Raw genomic sequence first — 18178 nt, forward strand, 5'->3', positions numbered from 1 at the left:
TATCTGTTATTAACCTCTGTCTCTCTTCCACAGCATGTCTTTATCCTGTCTTCCTTCTCTCACCCCAACCGGTCGCAGCAGATGGCCCCGCCCCTCCCTGAGCCTGGTTCTGCCGGAGGTTTCTTCCTGTTAAAAGGGAGTTTTTCCTTCCCACTGTCGCCAAAGTGCTTGCTCATAGGGGGTCATATGATTGTTGGGTTTTTCTCTGTATCTATGAAGCGCCTTGAGGCGACTTTTGTTGTGATTTGGCGCTATATAAATAAAATTGAATTGAATTGAAATACCATTGTGAGGCATTTAAAGTCCAACAGCTCCCTCTAGTGGCCATATATAAACATGTGTGAGGATGGTGTTAATGTAAAATATGTGACTGGGAGAAACAGTTTGCCAGCTCTAAACTCAAGTGGTATTCAGATGGCAGGGAGGATGCCAGACAGACCTTGTATTCCTAAACATATGGTGAGGGTGAGCTGAGAATACCTGGCAGAGGTCCTAGTCTGTGGGATTTTCAACTCCCAACTGCAGCAGAACTTCAGTAGCAATAGGCTTGGGGCATTGAGTCTGATCCATGATCTGGACCATGCTCTGCACCTTCATTACTGTGGCTGCAAAGTGGTTGGTGAGTGTTGTGGTGTTATCCCCTGAACCGGATTACGGACTCCTACAATGAAGAGAGCCATCGAGCTAAAGAAGGTTTTTGGGCCCTTATTATGCAGTTACATAAATTTCAGTGCACTATTACTCAACTGTAACCACTATTGCTACAATGATATTACATGAATACTAACTGGTTATTACAGTAATTGACTAGTAATAACCTATTATTAGCATCATTACGTTCTATTTCAACCTTGGTACTATTGCCACTTTATTACAGAGCTGTAATAGAAAGTGCTACTGTTTTTTATTTTTGTTGTTTGAGCTTTTGTTCATAACTGCTTTGATTCATGACATCTGTTTTTTTACTTCTTGAATGTAACATATATTTTAAATCTCTGCTCTCAGCATGTTGTATAGGAAGTAGAATTAAATTTTATTTTCAATCATAATACCAAGTTTATCTGGATCCATAGGCTGTTACTTTGTTACTTTGCCCCTGCAGGTGTGCATTAGTTCCATATATGGAACAAACAGCAACCACACCTTAGCAATGTGGTTGCTAAGGTGTTGCAATGGCACTGATGTCACACAGGTGCAGGGTGTGTTGTGTAAAACAGGCTGATACAGGTTAATACAGGTCTGTGGCTGCTTGGTACAGAGGTAGCTTTACCCACAGAGATTTAACTTTTTTATTTTATCTTTAGATTAATGAACAATTGACTTTTGTAAAACCTTTTGAGTGTAATTAAACAGCAGGTTTCTTTTTACCACTGAAAAAACAGACCTCACACCTTTTTTTTTAATCTTTCAATGGATAAACGTTCAATCCTGATGATCAGAGGACCCTTCAAGTGATCCCTGCAAAACAGTAAGTCTTAAAAACACTTTTGTTTCTAAGTAATCTTAGATCTGGGGCGATCGTGGCTCAAGAGTTGGGAGTTCGCCTTTAAATGGGAAAATTGCCGGTTCGAGCCCCGGCTCGGACAGTCTCGGTCGTTGTGTCCTTGGGCAAGACACTTGCTCCAACACAACTTAAAGACAATCAAAGGTGGACAAAGTTCTTCAGATCAGCTGTGGTTTTATGGAGGCTACAGCTAAATGCTGCCTCCTCCATGGTACAATATACATTTTTATACAGTGACGACATTTTGACCTTTGTGTTTTCACCTCTTTTCTCATGATGAACATGTTTCTGATAATCCTCCAGTGAGATTATGATTCTTGTTTTGTGTTTATGGTCTCTTTAAGAGTGAGTTTCTGTGTTTTAGTTTAGTTTATTAGAGTTGGTTCAGTTTTTGTCTTGTCGAGAATAACTTTACTGACTTGTGAATCATGATTCACAAGCCCAACTGACTCATTCACTGACTCACCCCTGTTACTGTTAGCAAACTAATTTCATTAGTAGAAATATATCTAGTTTATAATTAAAATTGTGAGAAAAAAACAACAGCCAGTTTATTAACTAAAACATTTCTACTCTGGACTGGAAGAAAAAACCCTGAGTAGAAAGCTCACATCAAGATATAAGACTTCATCGTCTTATAGTCTGACTGACGCAGTATAACATAATATAAAATATTAATCTAATAAACCTTGTTTATCACCTGATAATAAAAGCACACAGACTCAATAATGGTGAAATTGTTCGACTTATTTTAAGTTTCAGTAAAATTATTTGTTTCACACATTTCAGTGTCTGAATATATAATTTGTAATAAAGTGTATTATAAAGTAACAACTATCATCACTGATAACCAGTGTTGGGTAAGTTACTTTAAAATAGTAACTTAGTTACATTACTAGTTACTTCTCTCAAAAGTAACTCAGTTACTTCAAGTTACTCGTTACTTTCAAAGTAACTAGTTACTAGGGAAAGTAACTTTGGTTTTACTCAGAATTCTCTTGTTAATGTGTTGCTTCCATAACTTTGCCAGTCTTCTAGCTTGTTTACTTGCCACAAGTGCACTGTGCCACCCACCAATAGCTACCCACCACCCACCACTTGCTAATGTTACTGAATCTGTGGAAGCTCCGCGATAGCCACCACACGAAGTAACGAGTAACGACCCTATCTAAATCCCAGTAACGACTAACGCGTTCCTGATTTTGGCATAATAACTAGTTACCGTGCTCGTTACCACAATAATAACGTAGTTACTGTAACGCGTTACTTAATAATGCGTTAGTCCCAACACTGCTGATAACAAATGACTGAAACATTACATCTACCACTATATGAGCATCCTGGTTGTGCTGCATTCCCAAATACGTATACGTAAATATAAGTTCCCACTTTGAACTTAAAGGAAACACTCCCTCAACTTGGATTTTGGACTTGAATGTCAGAGCACCTGCAGCCAACCAGAGTTCACAGTCCAGGATAGGAGTGGTGACATAAACATCAGTAAAACTTGTGATCTCTACTGTGATGCTTGTGTATTTGTGACTCACTAAATGAGACAAACACAGAGCACTGACCAGGAGCAAATGTGTCACAGATCAAACAGAGCGAAGCATCTTACAGATCAGGAAAAAATATAAAATTAACACAAACACTTTAAAATTTCTTAAACTGCAAAGAGCTCGGTAATGAATGAGTGCCTGTTCTTCTTCAAGATGAGTGTGTAGATTATAAACTGTTGCATTTGCAGGAGTTACTGACAATAACCTTCAGTCAGTAATAAATTTCACTTTAATCAGTCCACAAACTAAAGTGATATTTGTTCCACCTTTGTTAGGCTGCAGGACAGAGTCAGACTTGTAGTGATGTGTCATGAGCAAAACCATCGTCTCTAAGAGCCGATGGTTTGTAGTGAATCAGAAGAGCCGACTCCCCACTTTTTCTTAACAAGGTTTGATGTTTAACTGTCGTCCCACATACACCACACACAGCATAATTTCTATGCTGAACGCAAATACAGTTATGATCTGTGAACAAAGTCAAGATTGTGTGTTTTGTGGTCTGATGTTTTGTGCTTCATTGGCTCACACTCTTGTGGAGCCGTAGCACGCACATGAAGGAGAGGCGGAAGGTGATTGTAGTTCCTGTTAACAGGGTATTACCGACTATCCCTCTAATTGCCGATCTTACTCAGAGTTTACCTAAATTAGATATTGATATTTTTTTATATGGGAACTGATACTGCAAACTTTGGTAATGGAAGTATTAATATTTCAGGATCACTGTGCACATCAATACCCCTCAGCCCGTGAGTGAGACGGCAAACAGCGGTGAGGAGAGTGCAAATGCGTCACAAAACACATAAATATGACTGATACCCATAAACGAAGCAGGAATTTGATTTTTCTGAGTGTCAATCTGCATTGAGGACATACTGTTTGGCTGCTGAGTTTGGTTCTGTTTCTGCTTTATTGATTTGTTTACAGTGTTTTGTTTTTGTGTTAAATTAAAAGTAAAAGTTTGATTAAAATAGTAAACTTAAGTAAGAATGCCTGCTTTTGTAACAAAACAAATTAGGCAATTATAAGGCTTCTCATAAAAAAAACTGAATGCAAAAGTGGTTATCAACTCGCAAAGCATTCATATTTGCCAAGTAAAGCTAAAATATGAGGCTACAGAAGATAATAAATTAAGAGCCATTTGGGAGCCAAAAGAACCAGCTCTCTGAAAAGAGCCGAACTTCCCATCACTACAGACTTGAACACACTGACTGAGTGGTATCTTAAGTGTTCTTAGAACTGCGCTCTTGTGGACAGAGATCTCCGATGTTGCTCCTGGGATCCTCTGGAATCACTCACTCTGCAGTATAGGAGTTACTCCTCTGAGCACACCGATCACCACTGGGACCTTCACCCTCCACATCTTATAAAGCTCTTCTCTGGGCCCGTGGTATGTCTCGAGCTTCTTGCGTTCCCTCTTCCTGATGTTGCCCTCACTCATATTAGCTACATCTACCACTACGACTGTCTTCCTCTGTTTGTCAACCACCACTATGTCCAGGTGGTTAGCTATCACCAGTTTGTCTGTCTTTATCTGGAAATTCCCCAGGATTCTCAACCACGGGGTATGTCCCAATTTGACCTCGGGATTTTCAGGCCATACTTAGGACAGATGTTTGTTTATGTGGGAGTTGTGCCAAGTTAAGTTTCCCCGACAGAATATGTTTCCCTTGTGTCGCAAGCACGCACTGGGCTTTCCAAATCACGGACAAAGTATCCCATATTCTTAATTATTAGTTTACAAATACTTCTTATAATGAATAACTACTCCTGAAATTTTGGAGATGTTAATTCTTTATACAGTAAAGTTACAGTGGGATACAAATAATATCAGACAAAATGTCCTTGGTTCATTAAAATAATCCCATCCAATAACACGTTAGAATAATAAATAAATCATTTGCTATTGTAACCCGTAAACTGAACGGTAATGGAACAATACTTTCACTAATGTGAAACATCACTACTTCCGTGTCTAGTTGTTGGAAAGGAGGTGGAGTCAACTGGGTCCGCTCTTATTGGCCAGATCCTGCTCCTGACTCAGGGGAAACAGATTCTGTCGGGGATGCTTACCTTGGCATGACACCGGCCACTTGGTTATGGTGTTCCACGTATGCCATCCTGCTAGCATCTTCAATTCAATTCAATTCAATTTTATTTATATAGCGCCAAATCACAACAAAAGTCGCCTCAAGGCGCTTCATAGATACAGAGAAAAACCCAACAATCATATGACCCCCTATGAGCAAGCACTTTGGCGACAGTGGGAAGGAAAAACTCCCTTTTAACAGGAAGAAACCTCCGGCAGAACCAGGCTCAGGGAGGGGCGGCCATCTGCTGCGACCGGTTGGGGTGAGAGAAGGAAGACAGGATAAAGACATGCTGTGGAAGAGAGACAGAGGTTAATAACAGATATGATTCAATGCAGAGAGGTCTATTAATACATAGTGAGTGAGAAAGGTGACTGGAAAGGAAAAACTCAATGCATCATGGGAATCCCCCGGCAGCCTACATCTATTGCAGCATAACAAAGGGAGGATTCAGGGTCACCTGGTCCAGCCCTAACTATATGCTTTAGAAAAAAGGAAAGTTTTAAGCCTAATCTTAAAAGTAGAGATAGTGTCTGTCTCCCGAATCCAAACTGGAAGCTGGTTCCACAGAAGAGGGGCCTGAAAACTGAAGGCTCTCCCTCCCATTCTACTTTTAAATACTCTAGGAACAACAAGTAGGCCTGCAGAGCGAGAGCGGAGCGCTCTAATAGGGTGATATGGTACTACAAGGTCATTAAGATAAGATGGGGCCTGATTATTTAAGACCTTGTATGTGAGGAGCAGGATTTTGAATTCAATTCTGGATTTAACAGGAAGCCAATGAAGGGAAGCCAAAACAGGAGAAATATGCTCTCTCTTTCTAGTCCCTGTCAGGACTCTTGCTGCAGCATTTTGGATTAGCTGAAGGCTTTTCAGTGAGTTTTTTGGACATCCTGATAATAATGAATTACAGTAGTCCAGCCTGGAAGTAATAAATGCATGAACTAGTTTTTCAGCGTCACTCTGAGACAGGATATTTCTAATTTTAGAGATGTTGCGCAAATGGAAGAAAGCAGTCTTACATATTTGTTTAATATGTGCGTTGAAGGACATGTCCTGGTCAAAAATGACTCCAAGGTTCCTCACCGCGTTACTGGAGGCCAAGGTAATGCCATCCAGAGTAAGAATCTGATTAGATACCATATTTCTAAGATTTTCAGGGCCGAGTACAATAACCTCAGTTTTATCTGAATTAAGAAGCAGAAAGTTAGCGGCCATCCAGGTCTTTATGTCTTTAAGACATTCCTGCAGTTTAACTAATTGGTGTGTGTTATCTGGCTTCATGGACAGATAGAGCTGGGTGTCATCTGCATAGCAGTGAAAATGTATGCTATGTCTTCTAATGATACTGCCTAAGGGAAGCATGTATAATGTAAACAGAATTGGTCCTAGCACTGAACCCTGTGGAACTCCATAATTAACCTCAGTGTGTGAAGAGGACTCTCCATTTACATGCACGAATTGGAGTCTATTAGATAGATATGATACAAACCACTGCAGCGCAGTACTTGTAATACCTACAGCATGTTCTAATCGCTCTAATAGGATATTATGATCAACAGTATCGAACGCTGCACTGAGGTCTAGCAGGACAAGCACAGAGATGAGTCCACTGTCAGAGGCCATAAGAAGATCATTTGTAACCTTCACTAAAGCTGTTTCTGTGCTGTGCTGAGCTCTGAAACCTGACTGAAACTCTTCAAATAAACCATTCCTCTGCAGATGATCTGTTAGCTGTTTGACAACTACTCTTTCAAGGATTTTTGATATGAAAGGAAGGTTGGAGATTGGCCTATAATTAGCTAAGACTGCTGGGTCTAGAGATGGCTTTTTGAGTAAAGGTTTAACTACAGCCAGCTTGAAGGCCTGTGGTACATAGCCGATTATTAGAGATAGGTTGATCATATTTAAGATCGAAGAATTAATTAATGGCAGGACTTCTTTGAGCAGTTTTGTAGGAATGGGGTCTAAAAGACACGTTGATGGTTTGGAGGAAGTAATTATTGAAGTTAACTCAGAAAGATCAATTGGAGAAAAAGAGTCTAACTTAATATCAATGGTACTAAGAGTAGCTGTAGATAATATTACATCTGTGGGATGATTATTGGTAATTTTTTCTCTAATGATAAAAATTTTATTTGTGAAGAAGTTCATGAAGTCATTACTAGTTAACGTTAAAGGGATGGTTGGCTCAAAAGAGCTCTGACTTTTTGTCAGCCTGGCTACAGTGCTGAAGAGAAACCTAGGGTTGTTCTTATTTTCTTCAATCAGTGATGAATAGTAAGATGTTCTGGCTTTGCGGAGGGCTTTCTTATAAAGCAGCAAACTATTTCTCCAGACTAAATGATGATCCTCTAAATTTGTAACACGCCATTTCCTCTCCAGATTACGAGTCATCTGCTTTAGGGTACGTGTTTCAGAATTATACCACGGAGTCAGGTACTTCTGATTTGAGGCCTTAGTTTTCACAGGAGCTACAGTATCCAGAGTCGTACGTAGTGAGGAGGTGAAATTATTAACAAGATAATCGACCTCTGTTGGGGTAGCGTTCAGATAGCTGCTTTGCTCTGTGTTGGTACAGGGCATTGGAGATGATAACAGTGGGTGGATTATATTCTTAAACTTAGTTACAGTGCTTTCAGAAAGACATCTACTTTGATAAAGTCTACTCTTCACCGCTGTGTAATCAATTATTGTAAAAGTAAATGTTATCAGGAAATGATCAGACAGGAGAGGGTTTTCAGGAAACACTGTTAAATGTTCAGGTTTGATGCCATATGTTAAAACAAGATCTAGAGTGTGATTAAAGTGGTGGGTGGGTTCTTTTACATTTTGAGAGAAACCAATTGAGTCTAATAACAGATTAAATGCCATGTTGAGGCTGTCATTTTTAGCATCTACATGGATGTTAAAATCACCCACAATAATTATTTTATCTGAGCTCAGAACTAAATTAGATATAAAGTCTGAGAAATCAGACAGAAACTCTGTGTAAGGCCCAGGTGGACGATAGATGATAACAAGTAAGACTGGTTTCTGAGTTTCACAGCTGGGGTGGACAATGTTAAGCATCAGGCTTTCAAATGAATTAAAAGTCTGTCTTGGTCTTTCATTAATTAATAGGCCGGTGTGAAAAATTGCTGCCACACCGCCCCCTCGGCCTGTGCTTCGAGGTTTCTGGTAGTTAGAATGGCTCGGGGGTGTTGATTCATTTAAACTAACATAATCATCCTGCTGCAACCAGGTTTCTGTAAGGCAGAGTAAATCAATTTGTTGATCAATTATTAAGTCATGTACTAACAGAGACTTGGAGGAGAGAGACCTAATATTTAATAATTTGCTAAATTAGGTAGTGAGTACACAGAAAGTGTGCTTCGGAGGAAGCACGTGAAGATTATACTATGAAAGAAGAATGTATTTAAAAGTTGTTAATTAAATCGCTAAGCAAATAAGCTACTCAGAAACACCACTGTGTTTGAGCAGGAACAGGAAGTGATACTCTACCACAGAGCGAGCGAACACCAAGTGACATCTTACACCCTGCTGTTTATGTTCTCCGATCACACTCCCGTCCAGTAGGCAGCAATGTACAAGACAAAGACAACGTAGATGACGAAGAAAAAAAGAAGGTCAATACGCATCACAACAGCTATTGCGGAAGTGTTTTTATCAAACTTGATTTCCTGTTACCTGTGATGGCTGCTGAAATATATCTACCATTTTACTGGACTTTGCTGGTTCTAATTGTGCAGGTTAGATTTAGTTGTTATAAAGTCAAACATGTTTTAAATGTGCTACTTTTCATCCTGTTTGTAACAGAGGAAAGTATCGGTTGGTTTAAGATTGACTCAGTTACTGGCATCCCCGGCAGCATCTTCAGATCCCACAACTTACAGCAGGTTTTTCAATAATGGGTTAAAGAGCGATGTTAAACGCAACTTGTAATAATAACCCCAAAACTTGTGTGATGACACCATGAGCCTGGGAGGGCTCTAATTAGGGCTGGGCATATCATACCATTCACGGTAATACCGGTATAAGGTTGGGCAACGATAAGAAAATAAAATATTGCGATAGAATATGGGTAAAATGCGCATGCGCAGTTGCCTTTGTTTTCATACACACATGGCGGAAAAAGCATGGCGGCAACAGAGAATGAGAAGGGCGAAAGCGAATGGTTGAATGAAACAGATGAACCAGAATTGGTTTGTAAAAATGCTACAACTTCAGTGATGTGGAACTAGTTTGGCTTTCGTCCTTCAGATACACACCAAAGCACTATTTTTGGTAGCGCATGCTAGCGGGCCGTTGTTATTACCGTATTTTTCAGAAAATACGGCACACTTAAAATCTTTTCTGAAAATCGACAGTGCCCCTTATAATCCCGTGTGCCTTATGTTTGAATTCTGGTTGTGTTTACTGACCTCGAAGCGATTTTGTGTGGTACACGGCGCTCAAAAATCTGTCAAAAATGTTTTAGTACGACTTTGCTAAGCTGCGAAGCCGCACCGCTTGATGGATTGTTAGAGCATTACGGCTATCGTAGGCGGAGCCTCGCGGAGTGATACGTACTGTGCTTCAACATAATGTTACCGTATTGTGTGTGTATAACCTCTTTTTAAGTTTTGTGGATATTATACATGGTTATGCTGAGGATATGTCGGTCAATTTCCACTGGAAATGGCTTTTGGTTAAACTGTCAGCGAGGAATTTGCATTTGCACTGTTAAATTTTTATATAACTTTAATGCAGATAAAAAAACAGCTGCTTGTTTAAGTGAAAATACATTGATGGGGGTTTATTTTGCACTAATACAATTGTGGAGTTGTAAAGTATTTTGTCTAGTGTCAATTATATCGTTATCGCAAATTTTCAAATGTAGATCGTGATAAATATTTTTGGTCATATCGCCCTGCTTTAGCTCTAATCAACTATTTGACAAAGATGTGTAATGTGTGTGTCAGTGTGTTGTGTTATAGTGTCAGGAGTCAGTATGCAGCTACAAAGCTTTTTGTTCACTGTATACAAACAGCTGTAGCTCCATAAAGGCAGCATGCAGAGACTCACAGTGTCTTATAATGAGAGGCTGCTTTCTCTCACACATTATGTTCACTTATTATCAGCACATGTTGTTGTTTGTGGAAGCTGCAGGAACTCAATTCATTTATGTGAACAAAACTTGAACGTCCTCATAAACACTGGATCACAGACCAAGAACCATGACAGTGGTATGGAACGTGATGGTCTGGCGCAGCACCACACTTCCTGTTTCCATAAAAATATCTGCAAAAACAAAAAGGAAGAGGTTTTCCAATCAGTATTAAGCAAAGTTTGAAGAAAAACTGTAAGATATAACAGAACATATAATTTGTAAATATGTAATGTAACTGACATATAAACTGTCAAAATCCAATAACTAGTGAAGACAGTATCAGTCAAAAGTTTGTGCACACAGAGTCATAGTAGAGTTATTTGTCCTTCATCATTTTCCACATATAATAATAACAACAGTAAACAATCACAGCAAGAAAACATCAGTGTTCTTCAGTGACTTGCAGAAAACTGAGCTTTCTTCTCCACACTGAACCAGTGCATGTGCATTTTGGTCAAAGCCAGAGGTGGCAAAAGTACATATACCTGTGTTTAAAAAAATCCAATAAAAGCTGAAGTACTGAAGCAACCTTTTTACTCAAGTAAAAGTGAAAAAGTACAGGCTCTGAAATGTACTCACAGTAAAAAGTATGTCCTTAAAGGCCAAATCTAACCATTTTTGTACAAAGGTAACTGAACCTTGTGTTACATTAATGTAATAATAAAACAACATTAGTACATGAGAATAAAATATTATTTATCAAACATTTCCCATGTGTGGGACTAATAAAGGTTTATCTTATCTTATTACATTTTGAATTCCAATTCTAAATAAAGTGAAAGGGGTGAAAGAGAATAAAATAATTATTTTCTGTTGCCTACACTGTAGAAGGTGACTTTGTCTCCACACCTAAACAGTAAAATGAGCACAATCAGGGGTTACACTGGGTTTCGGTCATGGGGAAACCTGAGATCTGTACAGTGGCTCAGCATGGGGGGAAAATACTCTCACTCACAATAATTTCTAATATGAGCTTCAGTAGATTTTCTTGGTGTACAGGCTGTGATCAGATGACCTGCTGTTCTCTGTGGATGTACACAACTGAATTCAACCAGATGTCAGCAGATGTTTCACAACCCACCCTGGCTGATTTCCATTTCCTACACTGACAGTACACTGTTTATGCTGTCTTTATTCTAGACTGTATACAGTATGTATGGAGGTGGAATTCAGTGAATGAATCTCAGCATCATTATCTTAGCTTTAAATTCATCTTGCTACATTTGATGTAACCTAACTGGCCATGAGCAGCAGAGTCACTGCGCCCCAGTCACACACAGCGCTTTACTTTAAATCCATCATATTTTTTTAATCTTGTACTAAGGTTGCATTGCTTTAATGTAACCTTTCAATAACACTGTCTACCTTTTGCATAGCATGTCATAATATGAAAAGAAACATAGCGTCACATGTGCAGAACCAATATCTGATTTAGAAACAGGACTGACATGTGAGCAGTCCTTACCTTTACATCTAATCTCTCTTCCACTCCTGCCCTGTCTTTTCTTTCAACCAACTTCATCACAGATGGAAAAATCTCACACTCTTTTCTCTCCCTGTGAAATACAGCAGCTGGACCTTTAGCTAGCAACACACTGGGATAGGCTTAAGCGGACCTGCAACCCTGAATTTGTTTTGGTAGAAGACAACAGATAGAGCAGTGGATGCTCTGACAGTTCAGGCTGCACTGAAGAGTAAAAACTAATCACACAAACTCAGTTTCCGCCTTATAAATGTCCATCCCAATTTCCCAGCAAAATATAATAGATGAGTGTTGATTCAAGATTCACTGCACAGCATTTCACTTTAAGAAAGACAAGTACAGCTGACTAGATGTATTGGGCGTACCTATAAAAGCTGACTTCCCTCATTTGTGCTAGTTCTACAATGAGGTAATGTCAGATATGATCTATTGTTTCAACAAATCATACACAAACAACTGCCATCTCAACATTCAGCTATCTATTTGTGCATTTCATCAGCTTACCGTTGTTAGTTTACATTTCATGATCATCAGTGTGAGAGACGAGGAGAACGTTAATTCCGGAAGTACGTAGAAGTTTAAAATGTTGCGAGCTACTCCTGATTGGTCAGATAAAAACGTCACTATCAGGGTCATAGCCGGGTTTTTGCTTATTGGCTGCAGAAAGTCAATGTGGTGACGTCACAGAGCGGCATGAAGTAGAACCATTTAGAACATCGACTGGTTACCGCCTTGATGCTGCGTTCCGGTTACCTTGGAAACTGTGGTAGTCAGGCAGTAAAAACAGTTTGTTTCTTTTTTGGTTCCCCAGCGAGGGAACAAAACAGAACCATCGCTAGCATCAGAGCGAGTGTTTTACTAGAGGATAAAAAGTAACTGAAGTGCATTTAAAGATCGAGGCTGGCTAATAATAGGAGTATGGGTTATTCATTGAGTAACAAGTGCGGAACAGTTGTAGTACATATGTTACAGTTTCCAGTATTATTACTGTTCATGTGCACTAAAGTTTGGCTTGGTATGGCTTCTCCAACTTTGCGAGAGTGAGATCTTGATGAAGCGGTCCAGCTGAACTCTGGGTTTCTTATTTCCCATTCGAGCAGAATGCAACATACCGTTAAACGGAAGTATCAAGCGATGCGGTAGTTGTCACAGTCGGAGACTTTCAGCTTTCTTAAAAATTAATTGTTAACTAATTACCTAACGTATTGAGACTTTAAACTCTGGTTCTGATATACACTGAAAGTACCGACATCCTCAGACATTTAGAACAAACTAACATCATTAGAACCTGAGAACACGGAAATGGCTGCTGGAACATCTGCGTCACTCTGCTGTTTGATCTTTGTCGGCATCTTCGTGTTTGTCTCTGCAGGTGAGGCTCAGCTGTTAGAAAACAGTGTTTTACTACAGGATAAAGACATTATCAACATTATCGGCCTGGTGTATATAAATTTCCCACTAAAATATTTTCTTTGTAATTCTGTATGTCCATCTCTGTGAAGGTGGCACGAGGCTGGGTGGAGTAGAATTCAGCTCTCATGAGTCTGAGATATGGTAGAAATGGTAGAGATCAGCTGTTAACCAAAGCCAGGTGGCAAAAGTACAGACATTCTGTACTTAACTTAAGTAGAAGTACAGATACTAGAGTTAAAAAATACTCCAGTAAAAGTTGATTCTACTTCTTTACTCAGGTAAAAGTGAAAAAGTACAGACTCTGAAATGTTCCTTAAACCAAGAAAGTGAAAACTAGCTCTTTGAAGGTTGTTTTTGCAGTGCAAAGCTAACTGATAATAAAATAATATTATTAAATGGGAATACAAAGATTTACTTTAAATTTTAATTCTGATAAATACAGTTGTATACGAGCAGAGAAAAAGAAGGGAAATAAAACAATTGGCTCTCTGTTGCCTACACTTTAGAGGGTGACTTTGCCTCTAAACAGGAAAATGAGTAGGGAAGAGGTTGAAGTGGGATTCAACAGGTAGGGGAACCCTAAAATTAGCGGTTGTGGTTCAGCCTAGGAAAAACAATCACAACAGGCTGTTATCAGATGCTCTGTGGTTTACTGCTCTTTGTGGATACACATAACTGAATTAAACTAGATGTAAGCAGATGTTTCATGAGTTGCCCATTCTCTAAACTGACAGTATACAATTTGTTAATACTAAACGATATAAAGAACTGAGTTAATGAATCTGAGCATAATCATGTTAACTTCAAATTAATCTCTGCTACACTTCTAAAAGTAGAATGGGAGGCAGAGCCTTCAGTTTTCAGGCCCCTCTTCTGTGGAACCAGCTTCCAGTTTGGATTCGGGAAACAGACACTATCTCTACTTTTAAGATTAGGCTTAAAACTTTATTTTTGGATAAAGCATATAGTTAGGGCTGGATCAGGTGACCCTGAATCCTCCCTTAGTTATCCTGCAATAGATGTAGGCTGCCGGGGATTCCCATGATGCACTGAGTATTTCTTCTTCATTCACCTTTCTCACTCACTATGTGTTAATAGACCTCTCTGCATTGAATCATATCTGTTATTAACCTCTGTCTCTCTTCCACAACATGTCTTTTATCCTGCTTTCCTTCTCTCACCTCCTACCGGTAACAGCAGATGGCCGCCCCTCTGTTAGCTCAGTTCAGCTGGAGGTTTCTTCCTGTTAAAAGGGATTTTTTTCCTTGCCACTGTCACCAGAGTGCTTGCTCATAGGAGGTCATGGGATTGTTGGAGTTTATTTATTTTTTCTTTGTATTATGGTAGGCTAGTCAGTAGATTGGCTAGTCAGGGAGATCTAGCTGGAAAGGATGTGCCTCAGGTTAGGGTGATAAAAGATGGAAATGTACTGAGTGAAGAAAGTGTGCAGATAGGGTGGAAGCGGTACTTTAAGAAGCTGATGATTGAGTGGGTGGGTATGCGTGATTCAGTGAATGGCCCGGGTGTGTAAGTGTGTCTGTGCACGTGTGAATGGCTGAACCTAAGTTTGAGCCTTTGGGACATAGTCATGAAGAGTAGGGTATTTCTGGGACAGTTGGGGCTCCGGGACCCTGTTCTAGGCTCATGCACACACAGACCCCAAATTGTTGATTTGTGTATCTGTACTCATTTATATTTTTCTCCTCTAGATGTTTTTTTTATTTGTTTTTTTTTCTTGTATGTTTTCCTTAAGTGCAGCAATTGGTGATACTTTGCACTTCCAACTTGTGCTCTGTTCTTTTATTATATTTCCCCCGCCTTTTTTTTTTTTATTTCTGTCTTATTTTTTGTTGTCATGTTACACATGCACTGTAATAAATGAATAATAATTATAGAAATTAGTAAATAAACAGACAAAAGAAGCACAAACAAGAGGAGCCTATAGAGAATTTATAGAGCTCATCTTGGAAAAGTAAAACATTGTTTTTGCAAATGCTGCCAGAAAGGTTTAAAGTTTGACCTGAACAACTGCTATGACACACCCATATCCCACAAGCCATGGTCTGCTGTCACTGATTGTCTGGCATGGGAGGATCATCAGTCTGTCTTCCACTCCACCTGTTTGTGACGTTTGTTTCTTTGCTAGCTTATGTTTAATAAATTGTTTTGTATTTAAATAAATTAAAATTATTTAAGTTTTTTTTTTTCACTTTTCATGAATGCTGTTTGCGTCTTGGTAAAAAACACACCCTTAACATCATTGAAATGAGAAATGCATCTTACTCAAATATCAAAGAAAATACATTTAAAAAGTGCCAATGTAATCCCTCCATGGATTTGTCCACTTTGTACAGACCATTTAGCACTGCTATAGAAGTGAACAGTTGTACTTTGACCTTTTACCTTTCTGCTCTGTCTTGTTTCCTCTTTCAGACCAGAAAACCATCACAGTTGAACTGGGAAAGAATGTCAATCTGACATGTCGAGCTCCAAACAAAAACATCAGGGTTGTCAAGTGGAGCAGAGCTGACCTTGGAGATAAAAATGTGCTTTTGTACCGGGATGGTCGCTTTGTTCCAAATGAACAGCATCCATCTTTTAAGAACCGGGTGGATCTACAGGACAAAGAGATGAAGGATGGAGACGTGTCTCTGATTCTGAATAATGTGATGATTAATGACACTGGAACATACGAGTGTCGAGTCTTCTTGGAAGAAAAGCGTTCATGGGAGCTCATCAGCATCATCTACCTGAGTGTTGATCCTCCAGGTGAGTGAGTAGAGTTCAGTGTGTGTGATCAGAGGTGAAGCTGCTTCCTGGTTGTTGTTTCATTTTTTCTAAGCATCTCACACCTGTTTCTCACTTCTAGAAAATAAAGGAGGACACACAGAGGATGGAGGGAAGCAAGATGGATCTGTTGGACTGATAGTTGGTCTGATAGTTTTTGTACTGATTCTTGTTGCTGCTGTTGTTGTTTTTCTGATCTACAGAAAACATAAAAAACAACAGAGTCGGGATTCGTTGCAGCCTCCTGTTGAACTGTAGCATGTTTGAAGTGTCTCAGAGTTTTTTTCCAGATGAACTCTGAGTCTCCTGCTGCTGTTCAGACTCTGTGTTGTCACTGAACATTCAGATACAGACAGATGATCTGATCATCCAGCAGACAGACATCAAACGTGTCCAGAGTTGGTTTGATTTTAAATGTCTCTGATTACACAGGTCTGCGAAAAAAGAAAAAAGAAAAAAAAGAAATTCCAGCTGGGATATTTTTGGTAAATGTTTTGCTCTTTAGGGTACTGAATCCAAAAATGATCTCCATTTCCCTTTACATTACAAAAGCACAACAATAATGAAAAAATCTATATTTTATTGCAATTAACTATTCATAATTGTTCTGAGATTCCTTACCTTTTGCTATGAACAAAATAAACCTGTTGGGACACGATCATCTGAGCTCCTCACACATCCACCCCAACCCCACTGACACCCCTCAATTCCTTGCATTTTCTACTTGTGTTTCTCTTGAGTCTCACATTAATTTAATATTTGTAAGACATAATTGTTGGACTAGATTTTTTGACTCAAGTGTAGGATACCAGATTTCAGTTTAAAAAAGGAAATTGTTTGCTTAATTAAACTAAAAGGTTTTGCAAGAAAACCTGATGAGGTGGAATTTTTAAGATATTTTTCCCAGTTTCAGTGAGTAAAAATGTATAAGACACAAAAAAAATATCCTATGTAGTTTTTTGGTTGCAGACCTGTGTTATCATCAAACCAATTCAGACTGCATTAGTGTGTCTCTTTGCTGTCTGTCAGAGACCCTATGATCTACAGTGTTTGTTCATCTTCATTTTTTTTTTTTTTTTGGGGGGGGGGGGGGGGGGGATTTGTTTACAAGAAGGAAAAAAATGTTTTTTTCAAGTCACCGCTTCGGTGTCCTGTATGTTTCAGTATTGGAAATACTTCAGGTTCTGCTTATAAGATCAAACATGTTCTTTGAGGTTTGAATCACACAAACTGATCCTCATGTTCAACTGTTACAGTATAAATATTGATTGTTACTGACAGCACAAACAGTTTTTTGTGTATAACAGTCTGAGTCTAAATGAAGTTCTGTGGATTATAGACAATAATGTGTCTGGTGATGTTCAGGATCCACTAATCAGCTCTGACTGAAAAACATAAGACACGTTTTGCTAACAGCTATTACAGTGTTATGAAAGCAAAGAGATAAAATATTTTCAGTTACCTGCAGAGTCAGATGTTTCTTCTTCTGATCTGCTGTGAAGTTTTTGTTTTTTGGTTTGTTTTTATTTATCAATTTTTACATTTTGTTGGAAGTTTTCATCGTTCTAAATGAAATAAAAAAAAGAAAGTACATGAAGGAAACTCTTCAGTCTGTTATCATCTATCTGTTACTGCCGTTTAAACCTTTCAAGTGTGTTCGTCTTCGCCAGTGTGTTCGTTTATAAGACCCAGAAGCAGATGCAGGGGGTTGCAGGTGTTAACAAAAGGCTTGTGACCAATCACAAGCCTCAGTTTGGATGATGGTGATCATCAGAGAGTTGTGTGTAAGTGCTGGTGCGCAACAATGATATCTATTTGCCTCAATCTCTGTTCCCACTCTCTTCTTCTCTCATTTATTCTCTGCTGTACTGAAGTAACAAGATTTTGTTAACTAGCTGTTTGTCAGGGATCCTGGGTCGGAGTGACCCAGGATCCCTGAGCAGTTATGAATTATATTATTACTGTATGTATATTTGGTGTTGCTGTCCTTCTCCCTGTTTGCGCCTGTGTGTGTGTATATGTGTTTCTGCGGGCGCCTTCAGGCCTGGTGGGTGTGGCCCTGCTGGCGGACTGGCCACACCCGAAGCCACACAGCTGCTGATCAGGCCTCGTCGGGGGAGCTACTTAGGAGAGTCTTGGAGCTCCCACCGATGCGGGATCATTGCGTGAGTCTCCACGAGAGGTGTGGAGTGC

At 39.3% G+C, this 18178-nt stretch overlaps 1 protein-coding gene across 2 annotated transcripts in view; it reads left to right on the forward strand.

Moving 5' to 3' along the window:
* Positions 1-1233: 1233 nt before the first annotated feature.
* The window catches only part of LOC101479240 (matrix remodeling-associated protein 8), a 359831-nt gene continuing 342886 nt past the window's right edge, over positions 1234-18178 (forward strand). For both annotated transcript variants that reach the window (XR_013094741.1, XM_076878201.1), the window contains exon 1: positions 1234-1468. The gene's annotated coding sequence lies outside the window, so the exon portion shown is untranslated. The remainder of the gene's footprint in view (positions 1469-18178) is intronic.

This window comes from Maylandia zebra, linkage group LG3 (genome assembly GCF_041146795.1).
Source record: "Maylandia zebra isolate NMK-2024a linkage group LG3, Mzebra_GT3a, whole genome shotgun sequence".
Taxonomy (NCBI): Eukaryota; Metazoa; Chordata; class Actinopteri; order Cichliformes; family Cichlidae; genus Maylandia; species Maylandia zebra.